Source organism: Bos javanicus, chromosome 20 (genome assembly GCF_032452875.1).
Source record: "Bos javanicus breed banteng chromosome 20, ARS-OSU_banteng_1.0, whole genome shotgun sequence".
NCBI classification, from domain to species: domain Eukaryota; kingdom Metazoa; phylum Chordata; class Mammalia; order Artiodactyla; family Bovidae; genus Bos; species Bos javanicus.
In genome coordinates this window covers 60,710,835-60,730,721 of record NC_083887.1, presented here as the reverse complement: position 1 = coordinate 60,730,721, position 19,887 = coordinate 60,710,835, and positions in this window count along the sequence as shown.

The window sequence follows — 19,887 nt, the reverse complement described above, 5'->3', positions numbered from 1 at the left end:
GCGTTCCTTGGACTGCAAGGAGATCTAACCAGTCAATCCTAAAGGAAATCAGTCTTGAATATTCATTGGAAGGACTGATGCTGAAACTCCAATACTTTGTCCACCTGATGCAAAGAACTGACTCACTGGAAAAGATCTGACCTGATGCTGGGAAAGATTGAATGTAGGAGGAGAAGAGGAAGACAGAGGGTGAAATGGTTGGGTAGCAGTAACATCACAGACTCAATGGACTTGAGTTTGAGCAAGCTCCAGGAGTTGGTGATGGACAGGGAAGCCTGGTGTGCTGCAGTCCATGGCATTGTAAAGAGTTTGACACAATTGAGCAACTAAACTGAACTGACTGAACTACAAAGCCCTTAACCAATGCCATTCATACCTGCTTTGGTTGGGATTGATGTGATCTTGAATATCTTCCAGGTGTTTCCCTTCTACCCACTCCATATCTTTTGGAAATATATAGCGCAGTTCAGTGAATGCAGCAATTCCTTTATTCATTTGTTATTGAAATAGGACTCTATGAAATTCATTTGTACATACCTGCTCCCAACCATCACTACATTAATTCTTAGAAAAAATTCCTTGACTGTGAACATGAAAGTAATTCAGTTGTATCTGACTCTTTGCAACCCCATGAACTGAATGCCATGGAATTTTCCAGGCCAGAAAACTGGAATGGGTAGCCTTTCTCTTCTCCTGGGGATCTTCCCAACCCAGAGGTTGAACCCAGGTCTCCTGCATTGCAGGTGGATTCTTTACCAGCTGAGCCACAAGAGAAGCTCAAGAATACCGGAGTGGGTAACCTATCCAAGCTCCAGTGGATTTTCCCAACCCAGGAATCTAACTGGGATCTCCTGCATTGCAGGTGGATTCTTTACCAACTGAGCTATCAGGGAAGCCCTTCTATGACTGTACATTCCTTTAAAATCCTGTAAATAATAGTCCAAAATATGGAATCAGAATTATATTTATAAATTCTCTTATTTATGGGTATGTGGATGGCTTCTATTCCTACATGTGAATCTCCTAGAAGAATCTCTGTATGTGCCTCTTGATGTACATGTACACATTTTTACTGGGGTAAATATCTGGAACAAAATTTTCTGGATAACAAATTATGTGATTTTTAATTTTATGGGCTTTGTTATATTGACCTCTAAAACAGTTATCTTTGCAGTGCTTGCTAATATTCATTTTCAAAGTCTCATGGATGCTTTAGTTCAGTTCAGTCGCTCAGTCGTGTCCAACTCTTTGCGACCCCATGAATCGCAGCATGCTAGGCCTCCCTGTCCATCAGCAACTCCCAGAGTCCATCCAGACTCACATCCATCCAGTCAGTGATGCCATCCAGCCATCTCATCCTCTGTCATCCCCTTCTCCTCCTGCCCCCAATCCCTCCCAGCATCAGGGTCTTTTCCAATGAGTCAACTCTTTGCATGAGGTGGCGAAAGTTCTGGAATTTCAGCTTTAGCATCATTCCTTCCAAAGAAATCCCAGGGCTGATCTCCTTCAGAATGGACTGGTTGGATCTCCTTGCAGTCTAAGGGACTCTCAAGAGTCTTCTCCAACACCACAGTTCAAAAGCATCAATTCTTTGGCACTCAGCTTTCTTCACAGTCCAACTCTCACATCCATACATGACCACAGGAAAAACCATAGCCTTGACTAGATGAACCTTTGTTGGCAAAGTAATGTCTCTGCTTTTGAATATGTTATCTAGGTTGGTCATAACTTTCCTTTCCAAGGAGTAAGCGTCTTTTAATTTCATGGCTGCAGTCACCATCCGCAGTGATTTTGGAGCCCCCAAAAATAAAGTCTGATACTGTTTCCCCATATATTTCCCATGAAGTGATGGGACCGGATGCCATGATCTTCGTTTTCTGAATGTTGAGCTTTAAGCCAACTTTTTCACTCTCCACTTTCACTTTCATCAAGATGCTTTTTAGTTCCTCTTCACTTTCTGCCATAAGGGTGGTGTCATCTGCATATCTGAGGTTATTGATATTTCTCCCTGCAATCTTGATTCCAGCTTGTGCTGCTTCACATCCTCAAAATTTTAATATTTGAAAATTTCAATTAAGGATGTGTTACCATATTATTTCCACTTTAAATTAATAATGTTAGCAATGGAACAACATGGAACAATAGACTGTTTCCAAATTGGGAAAGGACTACATCAAGGCTGTATATTGTCACTTTGCTTATTTAACTTATATGCAGAGTACATCATATGATGAGGCATAAGCTGGAATGAAAATTGCTGGGAGAAATATCAATAACCTCAGATACACAGATGACACCACCATTATGGAAGAAAGCAAAGAAGAACTAAAGGCCCTCTTGATGAAAGGGAAAGAGGAGAGTGAAAAAGTTGGCTTAAAACTCAACATTCAAAAAACCAAGATCATGCATCTGGTCCTATCATTTCATGGCAAATAGATGTGGAAACAGTGGAAACAGTGAGAGACTATTTTCTTGGGCTCCAAAATCACTGCAGATAGTGATTGCAGCCTTGAAATTAAGTGACACTTACTCTTTGGAAGGAAAACTATGACCAACTTAGATAGCATATTAAAAAACAGAGACATTACTTTGCTGACAAAGTTCTGTCTAGTCAAAGCTATGGTTTTTCCTCTAGACATGTATGGATGTGAGAGTTGGACTAAAAAGAAAGCTGAGCACTGAAGAATTGATGCTTTTGAAGTGTGGTGTTGGAGAAGACTCTTGAGAGTCCCTTGGACTACAAGGAGATCCAACCAATGGATCCTAAAGGAGATCAGTCCTGAATATTCATTGGAAGGACTGTTGCTGAAGCTGATACTCCAAAACTTTAGCCACCTAATGGGAAGAACTGAGTCATCAGAAAAGACCCTGATGCTGGGAAAGATTAAAGGTGGGAGTAGAAGATAATGACAGAGGATGAGAGGGTTGGATAGCATCACAGACTCGATGGACCTGAGTTTGAGCAAGCTCCGGTAGTTAGTGATGGACAAGGAAGCCTGACATATTTCAGTCCATGAAGTTGCCAAGAGTTGGACACAACAGAGCAACTGAATCTAACTAAATAATGTTAGAAATCACTTTCTAGTTTAGATAGTCATTACATGTTTTTCTGAATTTCCTGATCAAAGTCTGCTGATTTTTTCTTCTGTTGAACCACCCTCCCCTTACCCTTCTCTGATTGATAGTCTGTACTCTCCAACAGGATGTGGTCGCTCAATCGTGTCCAACTATTTGTGACCCCGTGGACTGTAGGCCACCAGGCTCCTCTGTACATTGGGTTTTCCAGACAAGAATACTGCAGTGGGTTGCCATTTCCTCCTCCAGGGTATATTCCAGACCCAGGGATAGAACCAGCATCTCTTATGTCTCCTGCATTGGCAGGTGTATTCTTTACAACTGTATCACCTGGGAAGCCCCAATAAAAGGGTAGTTCAGTTCATTCAGTTCAGTCGCTCAGTCGTGTCTGACTCTTTGCGACCCCATGAATCACAGCACGCCAGGCCTCCCTGTCCATCACCAACTCCCGGAGTTCACTCAAACTCATGTCCATTGAGTTGGTGATGCCATCCAGCCATCTCATCCTCTGTCGTCCCCTTCTCCTCCTGCCCGCATTCCTTCCCAGTATCAGGGCCTTTTCCAGTGAGTCAACTCTTTGCATGAGGTGGCCAAAGTATTGGAGTATCAGCTTCAGCATCAGTCCTTCCAATGAGCACCCAGGACTGATCTCCTTTAGGATGAACTGGTTGGATCTCCTTGCAGTCCAAGGGACTCTCAAGAGTCTTCTCCAACACCACACTTCAAAAGCATCAATTCTTCGTGCTCAGCTTTCTTTACAGTCCAACTCTCACATCTATACATGACCATTGGAAAAACCATAGCCTTGACTAGACAGACCTTTGTTGGCAAAGTAATGTCTCTGCTTTTGAATATGCTATCTAGGTTGGTCATAACTTTCCTTCCAAAGAGTAAGCATCTTTTAATTTCCTGGCTGCAATCACCATCTGCACTGATTTTGGAGCCCCCCAAAATAAAGTCTGACACTGTTTCCCCATCTATTTCCCATGAAGTGATGGGACCAGATGTCATGATCTTCGTTTTCTGAATGTTGAGCTTTAAGCCAACTCTTTCACTTTCCTCTTTCACTTTCATCAAGAGGCTTTTTAGTTCCTCTTCACTTTCTGCCATAAGGGTGGTGTCATCTGCATATCAAAGGTTATTGATATTTCCCCCGGCAATCTTGATTCCAGCTTGTGCTTCTTCCAGCCCAGCATTTCTCATGATGTACTCTGCGTAGAAGTTAAATAATCAGGGTTACATTATACAGCCTTGATGTACTCCTTTTCCTATTTGAAACCAATCTGTTGTTCCATGTCCAGTTCTAACTGTTGCCTCCTGACCTCCATATAGGTTTCTCAAGAGGCAGGTCAGATGGTCTGGTATTCCCATCTCTTTCAGAATTTTCCATAGTTTATTGTGATCCACACAGTCAAAGGGTAACTGATTCACAAAAAATTAATATATAATCTTAAAGAGGAGAAGAAATGAAACAAAGATGTAGAACTGATAGAACTCAAATAGAATGTAAGTAGTAAATTGGTAGATTTAAAAGAGTATTTATAGTTATAATAAATGTAAATAATCAGGTCATCACTTAAAAGGAAGCACAAATATCAAACTAAATTAAAACTTGGCTGTTTAAATAATACATATTGTACTTTTAAAATAACTACTCAAAATATTAAAATTTAAATAATAGAAAAAGATAACCCTTGCAAAAGAATGGAAATATTGCAGTATTAATATAAAACAAAGTAGATATCAAACAGAGGCGATAAGAGAAATATTTCAGTGTTTAATTATCATACACCAAGGAGGATAAATCAGTTCCCAAATCATATGAACCCAGTAAATATACCTTCAAATGTATAAATGAAAATTGACCATAATGAAAGAGAAAGAGACAAATCCAAAAATAATATTATGACTCTCTGAATATCTTTTGGAACTAGTAGTCAAAAAATCAGTAAGAATATTGGAGATTTGCAGCAGTACCTATAAATGTGATAAAAATTATCATACAGAAAGCCTTTCCATCAAAAGTTACACCATTTTCAATTTTAATTGTTTATGAAATGTGTATTATTATTGACCATATGAAAAGTGAAAGTGTTAGTTGCTCAATTGTGTTCTACTCTTTGCGAACCCATGGACTGTAGCCTGCCAGACTCCTCTGTCCATGGAATTCTCTAGGTAAGAATGCTGGAATGAGTTGCCATTCCCTTCTCCAAGGGATTTTCTTTACCTAGGAATCAACCTCGAGTTTCCTGCACTGGCAGGTGGATTCTTTACCACTGAGCCACCTGGGAAGTCATTCTTATAAATATTTTACTTTAATGAGGTTAAATAATGACTTAATGTAGATGACTTAATGTAAATTAAGTCATAATGACTTAAAGTAAATTTTAATTCTGGATTATTTATTAAATGTTTACAATACACTGAGAAGTCTAAATAGCCGATCAAAACATACTTTTTATTTAGGTTATGAAATCATGTTAGCTCAAGATGTGGTCTGCAAGTAGATTCAAAACAATTTTAGAACTCCTGTTTTACCTTTGCCTTATTTATTTTGGTGACTCTCTTTAAGTTTGTGCTGTCACCTTTGCTGGTATGGATGACAGGATGTGGTGGAAATTTCTTATTCTTGGGAAGACCCGACCACATAAAGGGATGGAGTCGGGGAAGTAGTCCTTCCAAAAGGAGGCACAGAGGATCTGCTTCAGTTCAGTTCAGTTGCTCAGTCATGTCCAACTATTTGCGACCCCATGGACTGCAGCACCCCAGGCTTCCCTGTGCATCACCCACACCCGAGCTTGCTCAAACTCATGTCCATCAAGTCGGTGATGTCATCCAACCATCTCATCCTCTGTCATCCCCTTCTCCCTCTGTCTTCAATCTTTCCCAGCATCAGGGTCTTTTCCAATGAGTCAGTTCTTCCAATTAGGTGGACAAAGTATTGGAGTTTCAGCTTCAGCATCAGTCCTTCCAATGAACACTCAGGACAGATCTCCTTTAGGATGGACTGGTTGGGTCTCCTTGCATTCCAAGGGGCTCTCAAGAGTCTTCTCCAACACCACAGTTTGAAAGTACCAATTCTTTGGCGCTCAGCTTTCTTTATAGTCCAACTCTCATCCATACATGGAAAAACCATAGCTTTGCCTAGATAGACCTTTGTCTCTGTTTTTTAATATGCAGTCTAGGTTTAATAGCTTTTCTTCCAAGGAGCAAGCATCTTTTCATTTCATGGCTGTAGTCACCATCTGCAGTGATTTTGGAGCCCAAGAAAATAAAGTTTCTCACTGTTTCCATTGTTTCCCCACCTATTTGCCATTAAGAGATGGGACTGGATGCCATGATCTTTTTTTGAATGTTGAGTTTTAAGCCAGCTTTTTCACTCTTCTCTTTCATTTTCATCAAGAGGCTCTTCAGTTCCTCTTCACTTTCTGCCATAAGGGTGGCATCATTTGCATATCTGAGGTTATTAATATTTCTCCCCACAATCTTGATTCCAGTTTGTGCTTCATCCAGCCTGGCATTTCACATATATACTCTGCATATAATTTAAATAAGCAGGGTAACAATATACAGCCTTGATGTACTCCTTTCCCAGTTTGGAACCAGTCTGCTGTTCCATGTCTGGTTCTAACTGTTGCTTCTTGATCTGCACACATATTTCTGGAGGCTGGTAAAGTGGTCTGGTATTTTCATGTATTGAAGAATTTTCCACAGTTTTAATGTAAGACTTTCTGCTTAGCTCTTACATTACAAAGATGAGAAAGCATTTGATGTTCACATATAATCCAGGCTCATTGATTAAAGGAGGTGACTAGGCTGCCTGCTAATAAAACTCTCTCTTCCCAGAGCTATCTGTTTATGGATACCCTTAGGTCCCCAGCATGGCTAAGAATTCCTGGTTGTAACCACAGACTCAGAGGAGTGGCACTGAATCTTTGACTAATTTCATGTGAAGTGCCAGTCGTTTGACAAGTCATGGTAATTTAGGATTGAACTTTCAAATTGTTAAATTATTCAAGTGTAGGCAATTAGAAGTTCTGAAATTACCAACCGATCCATTTTTTTTTTTTTTCCTGCTAAGAGGAATACTTCTGCATTAAAGGGCTGTTATTCCCTGTGGTCATACAGTATTAGCTTTAGCAGATATATGTCCAGAATTGCACATGTTCACAAGAACTATTGGAAAATTCCAGATTTCAGCAGCAGTTACAAAGGTGAAACAAATATAAACCTACACTTGAAGAGATTATGTAGTCCAATGAAGCTGCCTTTCGAGCATTGCTTTTCACAGCTGAAATAATAATTATTGTTAGAGCTGGCAATTCTGATTATCTAGCAAAATAAATCACAAAGGAAGACCTTAACACTTGTAAGATCGTTGTGTGTTGAATATCATAAAATTCAGTTCAGTTCAGTTCAGTTCAGTCGCTCAGTAGTGTCCGACTCTTCGTGACCCCATGAATCGCAGCATGATGTCATATTTGTTCAAAATCTGTCATTTTGATATTCAAATCTGTTTTGAAACTCAGATTTTAAGTCATCATGAATATTATACATTGTGCATTTTGTTCTTTCTAATCTCATACAATTTCTAGAAGATTATGACATATCTTGTTTCATCCAAAAACAAATAAAACAAGGGTAAAAAAATTAAGTTTGAATATTATTTTCAATCTACTTGCAGAACAGATCTTAAGCTAACATGAATCCATAGTCTGAATATAAAATATATTTTGAAAGGCTATTGCACAAACTTTTGAGAGTAATGTAAACATTTAATAAATACTGCAAAATTAAAATTTCTTTTAAGTCATTATGGTTGTGCAATGCCTATACTGGAACTTTGCCTCATTAAAGTAGGATATTCAGAACCTAGTTCAAGGCTGCCCCAGCCTGGAAATTGCAGCAGTGGCCTTAATGGTGAGCATTAACCTACCCCTCAATGAATGACTAACCATGAGTTAGAGCAGGAGGTGAGTTTATTACTATAATTTATAGAGTTATGGGAAGGCACAGAGTCATCAGAGGGTTTTATTGCACTCTCTGAAATGCTTCTCTTTAATTTGTTTGTTAAAGAAACAATGTCCTAATATATGAGATATGCATCGAGGGACGGATTATTGAATACTGAATGATCTCTGGCCTCACATAAATTACAGTCTGGCTAACAGCACATTTTTTTTTTTTCCAGTGAATCTTGCATGACAAGGATAAACTCAGGCATCAGGGAGTACATAGCAGGGAGAAAATATTCTGAATGTTATAGGAACAAATGGAAAAGGCAGCATCTTTCTGAATATGTAATCACTATATAAAATAGCCCTTAACTTTTCAGTAAGATAACCAATAACTGCATAATGGTGACTGCACACATACTTATATTTTTTATTCTATTCATCATCTCCCGATCAATTTTTTTTTTTTTACATAGTTGAAGTACCAACATTCTTCTAAGTTTAAAGTTAACTAATAGTTTTGCTTCCTAGTGGCTCAGCAATAAAGAATTCACCTGCTGGCAATTCCTAGTAACTAAATCAAGTTCATGAGGTAGTCTCTGCTTCTAAACTGATGCCCACACCCAAAGTGTTACTGAGATTGAGACTGGCAGAACTCTGCACCATGCCCCCTGCCCAAGTACAAAAGCCCGTCCATGTTCCCAGCCTCTTGTTTGGTGAAAAGCTGAAGTCTCTCAGGGCTCCCTGAGTCACAAAAGAGCTGTACTGATTAAGATGAGAGTCACAGAATCATTCAGCTTCTGATACATATTCGAGTCTTTTTTACAGATGCTATAACTGCCACCAGGGGAAAAAATGCTAACTGTATGCTGATCAGACTATGACCACGACATAAATCTATGGCTAGCATAATTCCAAGAACTAGCCTTAAGACAATGGGATTAATATTGTGCCTGTGTTAAGTCGTTTCAGTCGTGTCCGACTCTTTGTGACCACGTGGATTGTAGCCCACCAGGTTCCTCTGTTCATGGGATTCTCCAGGCAAGAATACTGGAGTGGGTTGCCATTTTCTTCTCCAGGGGATCTTCCTGACTCAGGGATCAAACCCTCATCTCTTGTGTCTCCCGCATTGGCCGGCAGGTTCTTTACAGCCCAAACCTACTTATTGCTCATAATAATCTATGTATTTGTGGGTATCAAGATAATTGTAGTTTGCTTTGCTTGTATATGTAAGTGGGCAGCTAAAATTATCAGCAGAGTGATGCGACAGACCCAAGTCTACATATTCCACTCTAAGAATGAAGCAGCCCTTGTCAATATGAGGAAGTGACAGAAGATGGACCATGGCCCCTTTGTTGTTCAGTTGCTCAGTTGTGTCTGACTCTTTGTGACCCCATGGACTGCAGGACTCCAGGTTTCCCTGTCCTTCACTATCTCCCAGAGTTTGCTCAAACTCATGTCCATTGAGTTGATGATGCCATCCAACCATCCTCTGTTGCCCCCTTTACCTCCTGCCCTCAATCTTCCCCAGCATCAGGGTCTTTTCCAATGAGTTAGATCTTCACATCAGGTGGCCAAAGTATTGGGGCTTCAACTTCAGCATCAGTCCTTCCAATGAATATTCAGGACTGATTTCCTTTAGGATTGACGGGTTTGATCTCCTTGCTGTCCAAGGGACTCTCAAGAGTCTTGCCAGCACCACAATTCTAAAACATCAAGTCTTCAATGCTCTGCCTTCTTTATGGTCCAACTCTCACATCTGTACATAACTACTGGAAAAACCATTGCTTTGACTATATGGACCTTTGTCGGAATGATATCTGACAAGTGGGGATTTGTAAGCAGTCTGTGCCCTTTTCTTGTTTACCTGATTCTGTTCCCCTTTATCCTTAATTCCCAAAATGAGATCACTAGATAACCTTTAACTGAATTCCTGATTTCTCTCTAATGAATGTACACAATGCCTTGCCTAACCTGTTGATTCTTTTCATGGATTAAAAGGAATCAGAATAAAGTATTAAGTGGCTAAATCTCTCCACCTTCTGCTTCCTTCTTAGCACATTTGCAGCAGGCAGAGCACATAGACAAATAAACATCCAAAGTAAGATTAGGAGAAGTAGCCGATCTGCACGTGATGGAAAAATCAATGAAAAATCTGATCTCCTACATTAATGATTACCTGAAATGGCTTCCCTTTAAACACTGTCATGACCAAACAGAATCTTCGGAGTTGGTCTTGGGAAGTGTGCAGCAAGCAGCCCACCTGAGTTCAGTTAACAAGATTAATATAATTATTTAATTGAGCCAGGCACACAGACTATAAAAACTGAGCAGAGATGGAAAAACAAATTAGTTCAGTTTAAAATAATGTATAAAGTGTACTTTAAAAATTTACATTTACTATTTTTGATTAAAAATACCTCTTGTCAGGGATACAATTTTAGAAACAAAGATTAGATTTTTATTCTTACCCAAAAAGAAATATTTATGGCATAAGTACAAGGTTTCTAAATCTAGAAAAAAATCCCCCCATTCTCTGGGGATAAAATCCTTACTCTGCCAAGCATTGTACCCCTAAAGTTTAATAAAACTTTGTTTTAATTCTAACAATAAGCTGATTATTTAGGAGAAAGCTACAATATATATGGTAAATTAAAAGAATAGATAGAGCTTCCACAGCACTCAGCAGTAAAGAATCTGCCTGGCAATGGAAGAGATGCAGGGGACACAGGTTAGACCCCTGAATCTGGAAGATCCCCTAGAGAAGGAAATGGCCACCCACTCAGTCCCTAAGTCTTGTCCAGCTCTTTTGCAACCCCATGGACTGTAGCCTGCCAAGTTCTTCTGTCCATGGGATTTCCCAGCCAAGAACACTGGAATGGGTTTCCATTCTCTTAGTGACTGAACATACACACAAAAGAATAGATCAGAAAAGGCATTTATGTTACATCAGTTTAGAATATAGCAGACTTCCCTGACAGTCTAGTGGTTAAGACTCTGTGCTTCCAATGAGAGGGATGTGCTTTTGATCCCTGTAAGGGAATATGTCTTTCAGTGTGACCAAAAAGTAAAAATAATAACAGTAAAAACAAAACAAAATTAAAAAAACAGTAGAATATGGGCCCAACATGGCAGACATAATGAGAGATTAAGTCATTTAAAAATGAAAGAAAATCAATGTGGGCCAGCCTTAACTAGAGATTGGCATACCAAATAGGATAATCCTAGTTATTAATAAAATCAATGACTAGAAAATAATCACTCTTGGGAAAATTCTGGATGCTGTCATTAAGCTGATACTGGCAGATTGCAAGAGTCAGAGACTACCAGACATTGGTTGCCAAGAATTCAGAAGAAAAAATGTTTAGATATAGGTGTTAAGTGTATGGACTTCCCTGGTGGTTAAGTGTATGATAATACTGTATTACACATTAGTTCAATATTTGCTTATTGGACATATTATTCATTATAAGTCTAGCACAGAGTTGGACACGACTGAAGCGACTTAGCAGCAGCAGCAGCAGCATGAAATATAAGTAGAATGAATGCTGGATCTTTAAAATTTACATTTGAGTCAACTCAGTAGTCCTGTGCTCATTTTCCTTATATTTGAACAATCATTTTCCTTATATACACTATCAGATCAGATCAGAGCAGATCAGTCGCTCAGTCGTGTCCGACTCTTTGCAACCCCACAAATCGCAGCACGCCAGGCCTCCTTGTCCATCACCAACTCCACAAATGTCAATAAATTAAATTTCATAAATGTCCGCTCTCTACATTTAAGTCAAACACTTGTTGCAGTAACTATACCGTACATAGACAGTCTAGCCTAGCTCTTAGGCATCCTTTATACCAGAGAAGATAAAGCTTATGGTGGAATTCTCAGAAAAAAACTTAAAATGTTAGATGAAACTACACACAACCACATACATGTGCCTGCTCACCGACACAACACACACATACTCAACACACGCGTACTGAGGATGCAGAGAAAAGCCAGATCATCAGCATACTCAGAATCCCATTCTTTCCCAGGCAAATATCCTTCAGTAGCTTGGATATTTCATACCTTGTTTTGTAATCTGGAACTTCAGTTAAAATTAACCTAGAAGGCATATGTGGATGGCTCATACTTAATCAAAGTAATTTAATTATAAAAATGACTAGAAATTGTAATAAACAAGGTGTTAAAGACATAAATTTTAATTTATTTGATTTTATTTGCCAAAACATTGAGTGTATTCTACTTGAGAGAAGACTTGTTGAGATAAATAATACACTGTTATGCTTGAATTCCTTTCACAAATAAGATACAGAAAAAAGAAAATGTATATGGTCTGGTGGCCAGGGAAGAGCAGTCAACTAAAGTGCTGTTAGAAGTCAGCCTAGCAGGTCAAGGGTGTCTTTTAAATTTGTCAGTGTATCATGACTTTGGGTTGCTCTCTGTAATTTATTGAAAACAGGATAAAGTTATGTTATGAATTAACTAAAAAGCTTTGTTTTACTTTACCCCAAAGTAACTACTAACCAGAAAGCAGATACACAAGTTTTGTCCACATGTTTGCTTTAAGAAATCTTAAAAGAATCTGGAGAAAAAAGACAAAGAGTCTTCAAATGAACAAGAGGAGGACTACAACTCACTTCCTTACATCAGCCCAGGAAGCTGAAGACAGCAGAATGACACCTTCAAAGGGAGGAAAGCAGATATCTGTCAACTTTGAATTCCAAAGCCATCAAAATACCATTCAAAAAAGAAGACGTTTTCAGGAAAATAAAAGTGAAGATGATTTGTTATGTGCACAACTTTACTGAGTAAATGTATTTTTGTGGGGGAAGCACAAGAATGCCAAATGAAAGCTGAAGATGTAACTTTAAAGGAAGAGCATCGAAAATGGCAAATGTGTCAATAAGTATAAATGATATTGACAGTGACTTATGGGATTAAGATAAAGAGAATTAAATTACTCGACAAAAGTATCTTGTAAGCCAAGAGGACAAATGAAATTGCAGTGTTTCAGGATCATTACCTGCCATGGAAATAGTAAAAGTCCTAAGCATTGATAGTCAAGGGTGTATATTATAATTTCAGGGTAACCACTGAAAAGCGTGGCAAACATAGAAAGGCAAGACTAAAGGAAAGGGAGCTGAATTCATACCCAAATAGAAAGTTAAATACAAATGGGCCAGATGTTCTGATTAAAGGAAAGCCTTATCAGATTGGACACTCGAATCTGGAATGTAAGGAATAAGACATTTGAATACAACAGATAGTACCGATCTAGACTTTAAAACCTTTTTATTTATTTATTTGGCTGTGTTGGGTCTTAGCTGTGGCACAGGGGATCTTTGTTGTGTTATGCTGTGTGCGGGCTCAGTAGTTGTGGAGGGCAGGCTTAGCTGCTCTGAAGCATGTAGGACCTTAGTTTCCAGACCAGGGATTGAACCCACATCCCCTGCATTGCAAGGCAGATTCTTAACCACTGGACTGCCAGGGGAGTCCCTTAAGACAGGATTGCATTGATAAAAATCTATTCATAGCTCTGTAACTAAAGGATATGTACGCAAATATTTCTAAAATTTGTTTAGACAGCATAGGTGGGCTTTGTGCACTTTCTCCAAAAGAATAGAGTATGAACAATTATATGTTGCAACCTAGATCTAAATCTACTGCAGATTATTAGAAATAGCAACGTTTATTTTCCATTTGAATTTAAAAAAATCAGACTGAATTGCACTCCCCTCCCAGTTTTTCATCTGGTTCCTCTCACATTCCCTGTTACCACTTAATAGCATCATTCACCTTATTACCAAAACTAGAAAGTTGAGTGCAACAAAACAAATTTTCTTTTCCTCCAGCCTCCTCATTCCTTTAAAACCCCTTATAATGGATCTTTAGACTGTTCATCTTGCGTGTGTGTGTGTGTATGTGTGTGTGTGTGTGTTAAATTGCTTCAGTTTTGTCGGACTCTTTGCGACTCTATGGACTGTAGCCTGCCAGGCTCCTCTGTCCACGGGATTCTCCAGGAAAGAAGACTGGAGTGGGTAGCCTCTCCCTTCTCAAGGGAAGCTGCCCAACTTGAGGATCACACCACGTCTCTTACATCTCCTGATCTGGCAGGTGTGCTTTTTTTTTTTTTTACCACTAGCACTTATTTCAGTTAGGGAGCTGTCACGACAGCTTTGAATGAGTTGCTAAATAAAAAGGATATCGGCTTCAATCTGTTCACTTCTTAGGCCACATTTCTACCTTTTTCTTGCAATATTTGAATTCTACTTGCCAAAATAATATGGGCAGTGGGATGACCTTTGTCAAGTTAAAAGCTTAACCCCAGATATTTTCTGAGCTGTGCTTCCTCTAATCAGCATTTAAAGTTATATAAATTGAAATATAAAATATGTAACTATATTTCTTTGATTTTATAGTGACATGGAAAATAAGATATACCATGTGTACATATGTACAAATACATATAGGTGTATGTGTACAAATCTTACAACATGATTTTGAAGATGTCAAAATAAGAAAAAAAATTAGTCTTAGAAGCGGAGAAATGTGTTGGTATAATAAACTGAATTATTCGCATCATCACTAGATCCGTGGAAAAGAAATTCCATAGAAACCGCTATGAGCTCCTATACCTTTATTACATCTAAGACTGTGTGTAGGAGGGTTCTGAGTGAAGGCTTTCATCTGATTCTCATTCGCATGCATATACTTGTCTGTCTGATATTTTTACTTGGTCTTTTAGCAAAATGCAAATAAGCTGAACAAGTCTAGCATCAATTTAATATTCTCCTTAATTCATCAACCCAGTTCCATGCCAAGGAGACTGTTAGGCAAATAAGTATTCTTACATTCCCTTCACCCATATTGCAGGGATTTTATTCTCTTCCATTCTCATGGCCAATGTCAAGTTGTTCTTGGGTACACAATTATTTTGTGTATATGCTGTCTTCACCAAAGTATATATTTTTGAGAACCTGGCAGGACTGATTCCAATGCGTATGATGGCATTTTACATCATTGAAGTATTGATAGATTAAGTAAAGTTATAATATATACAATGGAATTATCAGACAATAAAAGAAAATGGTCAAATTTGGTATCATAAAACTTCCTTGCACTCCTGTCACTTTCAAATCTGCTACTAAGCATGAGAGAGGAGAGAATTCCTTCATTGTACTGGTCTCATTATTTTGGAATGAGCATTCGGTGTCTATTCAATATAGAGGTCAAACCTTTCTCTGTCTCTCTTTCTGTCTCTTTCCTCCCACACCATTTGACACATGAACACACATGTATACAGAAAGAGAAAGAATCACAAGGAATTTTAATGAAGCAAATCTAGTATTACAGTGAACACTATAAAAAAAGGAAATGATATAAAACAATAAAATGGGTTAAGGAAAGAAAGACAGACATGGAAGAAAGTAAAACACTCATTTCTTTCTTCTAATCTCTTTTTTCCTCTCAATTACAATATACATGCATATTGTATCACTATATCAATACATTAGATTTAATGAGTTAGATAACTTATTAATTTTAGAGAAATATTATGCCATAAATACATTTTTGAATAGCCATATTTAAAGTTCATGAATACAAAATTAATTCTTTTCATTGTTATTAGTACTGAAGACATTTAGCGTACAAATTGCAACTCCATTTTAAAAAATATTGTCATTGCAGGTATTAGACTAATGTGTTTCCTTATGTAACCAGTAATTCTGGAGTGTCTGAAAGAAGTGTTTAAAAAAGTTGTATGCAAAAAATCCTAAAAGAATCTCTCTCTTTCCTTCCCTCTCTTTCTCTTTAAGCTTTGTTGATTAAAACATGGCTGCCTTCCTGACTTTGATTGGCAAGGTATCAGAGTTTTGATGAACTATTTATATTTTATATTTATATTTTAGATATTGTCACAGTGTAGGTAGGAGGAAACATAGAAACACTTAGGAAAAATGAATGTATTGAATACAAAGAAGTAATGCTTCAGCCATGTTACCAAAAGGATATAGAAAGAAAATATATGACATTTTTGAATCTAATAGTGGAAACTACTAAAAAATGGTATTTTATATGCAATAAACAATCTTCCAGATCATGGGTGTAGTCAGCAAAAGACTGCTAAAACTTTTCACAGAATGAAATACAGCCACCACTGGAGTAGAATTGATACAGGATTTGATGTTGGTAAATTTCTTTAGCTTTAGAGATTACTGTAGCAATTTAATTGATATAAAGTTACTACTGCCAGGAGTCCTGGGACAATAGATGGTACTTCCATGTATACCCTTCATTTTAGTAAAAAACTAAAATAATTTATTATATTAAAATTGATTCACTTAAAGTTTCCAGTCAATTTCCTCCACAAAATTTAAATGCAGCAATACGCTAAGGAATGCTTTGTAAATGTCAAGGTATAACATTAACATTTGATTGAAGTTATTATAATTACTTTTCAAACTCCAGAAAATGAGAGGTTTCTATTGCCGGTAAAAATTATTGTCACAGTATGCAAATATCAGAATATTAAGTAATTACATTGTTATTTATGAGCCTGATACACTTTATTCCTTTTGCTGGCAAGCAAGATTACTTCACTTTTTTCTGATTAAGTATGCATGTATACTTTTTAGAATACATGCATATGTGTTAGAAGCCTTATGTGGAACAGGGAGGCCTGGTGTGCTGCAATTCATGGGGTCACAAAGAGTCGGACATGACTGAGCAACTGAACTGAACTGAACAAGTATTTGTGCTTGCTAAGTAGCTTCAGTTTTTTCTGACTCTTTGTGACCATAAGGACTGTAGCCCTCTAGGTTCTTCTGTCCATGGGATTCTCTAGGCAAGAATAATGGAATGGGTTGCCATGCTTTCCTCCAGGGGATCTTTCCGACCCGGAGATAGTACCTGTGTCTCCTGTGGCTTCTGCATTGCAGCTGGATTCTTCACCGCTGAGCCACTGGGGGAGCCCATAGAAAAGTATATGTACAGCAATAGATTAAGTACACTGAAATTTTTTGCTAAGACTCATCCATAGGGGAAGCATTTCATCTGAGATTGTTTGAAAGAGAAGTGAAAGTGAAAGCTGCTCAGTCGTGTCTGACTTTTGCCACCCCATGGACTGTAGCCTGCCAGGCTCCTCTGTCCATGGAATTCTCCAGGCCAGAATAGTGAAATGGGTTTCCTTTCTCCTCTCCTCTCCCTTCTTACCAGTCCAGGGATCCAACCCAGGTTTCCTGCATTGCTGGAGGATTCTTTGCCATCTAAGCCAACAGGGAAGCCCAAGAATACTGCAGTGGGCAGCTTATCTCTTCTCCAGCAGATCTTCCCGACCAGGAATCGAACCAGTGCTGCATTGTTGGTGGTCTTTACCAGCTGAGCTACCAGGGAAGCCCAAAGAGTTTGTTTGGATCTTTTTATTTTAAGGAAATCATAATAGTATTCAGGTTACCTATTTTCCCATAATTATTATGACTACACATATTTCCTTGAAATATTAATCAAAGTTCCTCCTTCAAAAAAAAACCAAGGAACTTTGCCTTATTCAGGCGGTTGGGTTTCCTACCTTCACCCTGGGACCTTGGGTGCTTCCCAAGTGGCTCGGTGGCAAAGAATCCACCTGCCAGTGCAGGAGACACAAGAGACATGGGTTCAATCCCAGGGTCTGGAAGATGCCCTGGAGAAGAAAATGGCAACTCACTCCAGTATTCTTATTTGGGAAATTCAATGGACAGAGGAGCATGGTGGGTTATAGACCATGGGGTTGCAAACAGTTGTGCAACTGCGCAACTGAGCATGCGTGCACTGCATGGGAGCTCAAAATAAAAATAAACTTCAGTCATTGGAAACAGTAGTTAACAATGTTACTTGAATTTTGACCTTTCCACAACCAACCCTATTCCCATCAAAGTAAAATTCAGCACCAGTTCCACTTATGTGATGTGGTACCTGTCTAGGAAGTATTGAAATTCATGACCAACAAATATTCTGATCATTTTAAATTTGATTTTAATTGGTTTAATAATTGTATATTTTGGGTCCCCTAAAGGTCCGTCTAGTCAAGGCTATGGTTTTTCCTGTGGTCATGTATGGATGTGAGAGTTGGACTGTGAAGAAGGCTGAGCGCTGAAGAATTGGTGCTTTTGAACTGTGGTGTTGGAGAAGACTCTTGAGAGTACCTTGCAAGGAGATCCAACCAGTCCATTCTGAAGGAGATCAGCCCTGGGATTTCTTTGGAAGGATTGATGCTAAAGCTGAAACTCCAGAACTTTGGCCACCTTATGCGAAGAGTTGACTCATTGGAAAAGACTCTGATGCTGGGAGGGATTGGGGGCAGGAGGAGAAGGGGACGACAGAGGATGAGATGGCCGGATGGCATCACCGACTTGATGGACTCGAGTCTGAGTGAACTCTGGGAGTTGGTGATGGACAGGGAGGCCTGGCGTGCTGCAATTCATGGGGTTGCAAAGAGTCAGACACAACTGAGCGACTGAACTGAACTGAATTGAACTTAATAAATATTTGTTGTGTAAAAATATAAAACCAAATAATTTAAACTATTCAGTGACTGGACTATCTAATCATTTATTTTGACTTCAATGAATATTTTAAAATGTAATCTATTATCTTCTTCATCTTAAAACAAATCCATCAGTCTTTACAAAAACGATTTTATAGATTACAACATTACAAAAGATAGATTTTTGTGTCTCCTTACTTAAAATTGTTTCATCCATATTTGTTTCCAGAAGTGTTTATTAGTTGCTCAGTCTTCTCCAGGGGGAAGTAAGTAAATGAATTTTAATTAGACACTTCATCTAAGTGGATTTTGCTTATAATTAAGTAGTGATTCTTTTGTCTCATCTATCAAATTCAGGCTAGCAGATTTCCTATGTACCTCCTTTCTACTGAATCCATCATGTTCTCACTCTTTGCTCTATCTACCATGTTCACAGATAACTAAACAACATCTTGTCTCACCTATCAGTTCAGTTCAGTCACTCAGTCGTGTCCGACTCTTTGTGACCCCATGAATCGCAGCACGCCAGGCCTCCCTGTCCATCACCAACTCCCAGAGTTCACTCAGACTCACGTCCATCGAGTCAGTGATGCCATCCAGCCATCTCATCCTCTGTCGTCCCCTTCTTCTCTCGCCCCCGATCCCTCCCAGCATCAGAGTCTTTTCCAATGAGTCAACTCTTCGCATGAGGTGGCCAAAGTACTGGAGTTTCAGCTTTAGCATTATTCCTTCCAAAGAAATCCCAGGGCTGATCTCCTTCAAAATGGACTGGTTGGATCTCTTTGCAGTCCAAGGGACTCTCAAGAGTCTTCTCCAACACCACAGTTCAAAAGCATCAATTCTTTGGTGCTCAGCTTTCTTCACAGTCCAACTCTCACATCCATACATGACCACAGGAAAAACCATAGCCTTGACTAGACAGAACTTTTTTGGCAAAGTAATGTCTCTGCTTTTGAATATGCTATCTAGGTTGGTCATAACTTTCCTTCCAAGGAGTAAGTGTCTTTTAATTTCATGGCTGCAACCACCATCTGCAGTGATTTTGGAGCCCAAAAAAATAAAGTCTGACACTGTTTCTACCGTTTCCCCATCTATTTCCCATGAAGTGATGGGACCAGATGCCATGATCATTGTTTTCTGAATGTTGAGCTTTAAGCCAACTTTTTCACTCTCCTCTCTCACTTTCATCAAGAGGCTTTTTAGTTCCTCTTCACTTTCTGCCATAAGGGTGGTGTCATCTGCATATCTGAGGTTATTGAGATTTCTCCCAGCAATCTTGATTCCAGCTTGTGTTTCTTCCAGTCCAGTGTTTCTCATGATGTAGTCTG